At 42.8% G+C, this 5288-nt stretch overlaps 1 pseudogene; it reads right to left on the bottom strand.

Annotated features, from left to right (window-relative positions):
• Positions 1 to 426: 426 nt before the first annotated feature.
• Positions 427 to 4585, bottom strand: LOC114905913 (annotated as a pseudogene).
• Positions 4586 to 5288: the final 703 nt, after the last annotated feature.

Below are 5288 nucleotides of genomic sequence, written 5' to 3' on the forward strand. Positions count from 1 at the left end.
GGTGAAGCAGCAAGTGCTGATATAGAAGCTGCAGCAAGTTATCCAGAAGATCTAGCTAAGATCATTAATGAAAGTGGCTACACTAAACAACAGAATTTCAATATAGATGAAACAGCCTTCTATTGGAAGAAGATGCCATGTAGGACTTTCATAGCTAGATAGGAGAAGTCAATGCCTAGTTTCAAAGCTTCAAAGGACAGGCTGACTTTCCTGTTAGGGGTCAGTGTAGCTGGTGACTTTCAGTTGAAGCCAATGTTCAATTACCATTCTGAAACTCCTAGGGCCCTTAAGAATTATGCTAAATCTACCCTTCTTGTGCTCTATAAATGGAACAACAAAGCCTGGATGACAGCACATCTGTTGACAACATGGTTTACTAAATATTTTATTTCCATTAGTTCATGTCTTTTATTAACCAATATACAGTTACTTGTGTTCTGGTTTGTTGAAACAATCGGTCAGACAACATTTGCCACAGTAATGTCTGTCAATTGGTTGGCCATAAAAGCTCCAGCACCACATTCATCTGAAGGGCGCTCCCTACGAAGGCGACTGATTTTGCCATTCTCATCCACCTTATAGTGTTTCAGGACAGCCAGCTTAACCTTCTTTCTCTTATGCTTGTTCTTCTTGGGGGTGGTGTAAGACTTCTTCCTCTTCTTAGCACCACCACGAAGTCTCAACACAAGATGAAGAGTGGGCTCCTTTTGAATGTTGTAGTCAAACAAAGTACGTCCATCTTCCAGTTGCTTGCCAGCAAAGATCAGTCTTAGCTGGTCAGGGGAAATTCCTTCCTTGTCCTGGATCTTAGCCTTTACATTTTCTGTTGTATCCAAGGGTTCGACCTCGAGAGTGATGGTCTTCCTGTCAGGGTCTTCACGAAAATCTGCAAACTGGCGGCGGTGCCACTGCAGATGGCGGATCCAAAAGAAAGGGTGCCGCACCGGCCCACAGGCTACTAAATATTTTAAGGCCACTTACTGCTCTGAAAAAAAGAATCATTTCAAAACATTACTGCTCACTGACAAAGCACCTGGTCACCCAAGAGCTGTGATGGAGATGTACAAGGAGATTCATGTTGTTTTCCTGCCTGCTAACACAACATCCGTTCTGCAGCCCATGGATCAAGGGCATTTCAACATTCAAGTTTTACTATTTAAGGAATACATTTCCTAAGGCTATAGCTGCCCATAGATAGTGATTCTCTGATGGATCTGGGCAAAGTAAATTGAAAACCTTCTGGAAAGGAAGGGATCACATCTGTGATTCATGTGAAGGGGTCAAAATATCAACAATCACAGGGGTGTGGAAGAAGTTGATTCCAACCCTCATGGATGACTCTGTGGGGTTCAAGACCTCAGTGGAGGAAGTTATTGCATTTGTGGTGGAAATAGCAAGAGAACTAGAATTAGAAGTGGAGCGTGAAGATGTGACTGGATTGCTGCAATCTCATGATAAAACCTTAATGGATGAGGAGTTGCTTCTTATGGATGAGCAAAGAAAGTGGCTTGAGATGGAACCTACTTCTGGTGAAGATGCTGTGAAGATTGTTGAAATGACAACAAAGATTTAGAATATGACATCAACTTAGTTGATAAAGCAGCAGGGTTTGAGAGGATTGACTCCAATTTTGAAAGAAGTTCTACTGTGGGTCAAATGCTATCAGACAGCATTGCATGCTACAGAGAAATCGTTTGTGAAGGGAAGAGTCAATCAATGCAGCAAACTTCATTGTTGTCTTATTTTAAGAAAGTGCCACGGCCACCCCAGCCTTCGGCAACCATCACCCTGATCAGTCAGCAGCCACCAACATCGAGGCAAAAAGATTACAACTCTCTGAAGGCTTAGATTATGGTTAGCATTTTTTAGCGATAAAGTATTTTTAAATTAAGGTACAAACATCATTTTTTTTAGACAGAAAGATATTGCACACTTAGTAGACTACAGTACAGTGTAAACATAACTTTTATATGCACTGAGAAACCAAAGAATTCACATGACTTGCTTTATCACCATATTCGCTTTATGGCAGTGGTCTAGAACCAAACTTGCAATATCTCTGAGGCAAGCCTATGTGTAGCATAGAGAGAGGAACCAAATCCCCTTCAAATGTTGTAATATTTGAATGTAAGGTGTCAGTCTAATTCATCATCCGAATAATCAGAGGGCCACAGGTGCACACGGGATTGCTGTGGGCAGCCAGGACCTAGGGCGCCCTTCCTAAACGACGCGTGCGTGGAGTGGGACCAGCACACTGTCTGGGTCATAGCAAGGGCTTCACACATGCTGTTCTCTCGGACTCAGACACTCCTCTTCCCACTCTTCCCTGGCCGGCTTCTCCTCATTCTTCAGGTCACAGTTTAAATGCCACCTCTTCATAGATGCCATCCCTCACTATCCTGTCCAGGACATCCTTTTCTTTTCTTTCATAAAACTTATTGCAGGCATGAATGAAATAATGCCATTTGCAGCAACATGGATGGACCTGGAGATTATCATACTAAGTGAAGTAAGTCAGACAGAGAAAGATAAATATTTTGTGATATCGCTTATATGCGGAATCTTAAAAGAAAATGATACAAATGAACTTACAAAACAGACTCAGAGACTTACAGAGCAAACTTAAGGTTATGGCGGTGGGGAGGGCAGGGTGCAGGGGGAGGGATAGATTGGGAGTTTGGGATTGACATGTACACACTGCTATATTTAAAATAGATAACCGACAAGGACCTACTGTAAAAAAAAACAAAAAAAAACAAAGGAAACTTATTGCAGGCATGTATTTGTGTACTTGTTGGTTGCCTCTTTCTCTTTTCTGCTGGAAGCTCCATTTCGGCAGAGACCATATCTGTTTCATTCCCCAGTGTATTCCCAGAGGCTTGCTTACTTCTTGGTAGACATTCAAATAGTTTATAGAATGAATAAATGAATGTATGAATATTCATTCCTTTTCCCTGTACTAGAGGTTCTCAATTAGGATGGTTTTGCCCCCTAGGGAACATTTGGCGATGTCTGGAGACGTTTTTGGATATCACAGTTGGAGTGAGGTTGCTACTAGCATGTAGTGGGTAGAGTCCAGGGATGCTGCTAAACATTCTACAGTGCACGGAGCAGCCCCCTGCAATGAAGAATTACCCAACCCCAATGTCAGTAGTGATGAGGTCTAGGAATCCTGCCCTATACCCAACGATGTAAGAAATTTCGTTACCCTAAGTGGCTGTACTGATAAAGCTTCTTGTGTTTTAATCTTAAGGATGCATATCATTAAAACGGTGAAAGAGATCGACTAGACTCGTTCTGTATCTCAAGAAGTAAGCAGTAGATGACACTAGAAGATATCATAATTTACTGTTAAAGTTCCTTGTAGGTGAGTCTTCTTATTTGTTTGCAATTTATCATGGTTAATTTCATCCCCTTTCTACACATACTTATTTTTGTACTAAACTAGATGTATGAAAATTATATAGCAGTGTTAGACATACAGTCTGGCCTAATATGTGCAAGGTCCTCTAATGTGTACAGAGTTAAGTCCCTCACAGGCTTTGTCCTCAGTAAGCTTACACTCCTTGACTAATCCCACATGAATATCTCATTCTGGCAGCCTCAGACCATCACTTGGAGTAGTTTATCATTATTCAGGATTTCCTAGGTCCTGAGTAGGTACGTCACTAGAGGAGCGTGATGCATGGCCTTGTCATGCGTGTATGAAGACAGAATCCTGTTTGGCCTTCAGCCATCTAGAGTTTAAGCCCACGGAATGGAAAGCCCACATTCTTACAACGTTGTAGTAAACAGTGAATCTGTGTTTCAGTTCAGTTAAAGCCCAAAGGATCACAGGGAACATTTCAAATGTTATGGATGAGTTTTGCTATGGGAAATGTAGCAGACCATTTCTGCAACTTGCATTTGTCAGGCGCTACTTGTCTATCAGGCACTGTGATAAGCAGTGGGGAGAAGAAGAGTGAAACACAGTCCTGCACAGGAGGGAGAGGAGCTCAGGATGTTCCCTGTCTCAGCAGACTGCGTCTTCATTCACCCGGTTGCCCAGGCTGCAAAACTTGGGATCATTCTTTTTTGTTTTTTAAAGTATTTTTTAAATAAATTTATTTATTTTATTTTTGGCTGCGTTGGGTCTTCGTTGCTGTGCACAGGCTTTCTCTAGTTGTGGCGAGCGGGGGCTGCTCTTCGTTGCGGTGCACGGGCTTCTCATTGCAGTGGCTTATCTTGTTGTGGAGCACAGGTTCTAGGCGCGCGGGCTTCAGTAGTTGTGGCTTGTGGGCTCTAGAGCGCAGGCTCAGTAGTTGTGGCGCGCGGGCTTATTTGCTCCGCGGCATGTGGGATCTTCCCGGGCCAGGGCTCGAACCCGTGTCCCCTGCATTGGCAGGCAGATTCTTATCCACTGAGCCACCAGGGAAGCCCTGGATCATTCTTGACTCCTTGCTCTCACCCCTGTATACAGTCCATCAGCAAACTGTGTTGACTCCATCTCAGACATGTCCACTTCTTCCACAGCCCCCTCTACCAAACCATGTAAACCATCGTTAGCTCTCTCCTGGACTGTTACAATCGTCTGATAACTGGTCATGTTTCTTCCACCCTCTGAATTTTGATTTATGTACTTCAGGAGAGTGTGGCTCTTATAAAATAGAAGTCAGACTTGCCATTCCTCTACTATCTTCCCATTGCCAGTAGAATAAAATCTAAACTTAGATGGTCAAGCTTATGCCAGTCTCTCTGACCACCTCTCCTCCTACTTCTACTGTCCCCTCTACTAAAGCCCTAATATACCAGTTTCATACCAACTGACCTCATCAACTGATATTAGCTTAGCACACTTGGGAGCAGTTCAGTTAGACGTTGGCTTCACCCTCAAAATGTTGAGCATCTGTGGGGGAGATAGATCAGGTTAACATAGCCATGAGATGTACTGGGTCAGTACATGGTTTCTGATGATATGGGGAAGACTTTCTGGAGGAAAAAATCAAGCTCTGTCTTGGAAAATAAAAGAGGCTACAACAAAGCGGATTTGAGAATAGAAGGGGAAATTAACTCGAATATGAACAGAAGTAAAAGAAAGGGTGACAAATGCAGATTTCATGGCTGCAACCTAGAGATGTACCAAGGCGAGGGTGGCATTTTTCAATATGTGCATAGCTGTTTCTTTCCAGCAAAATAAAGGAAACATTGCCTAAAATCTGTCTACTGTGTACCTTATATTAGGCATCATTCTAGTTACTTTATGTACATTGTCTCATTTGATTCTTGTGACACTGATATGGCATTGGTGG

This window comes from Monodon monoceros, unplaced genomic scaffold (assembly GCF_005190385.1).
Source record: "Monodon monoceros isolate NGI ecotype Baffin Bay Population unplaced genomic scaffold, NGI_Narwhal_1 Super_Scaffold_22, whole genome shotgun sequence".
In the NCBI taxonomy this organism is placed as follows: domain Eukaryota; kingdom Metazoa; phylum Chordata; class Mammalia; order Artiodactyla; family Monodontidae; genus Monodon; species Monodon monoceros.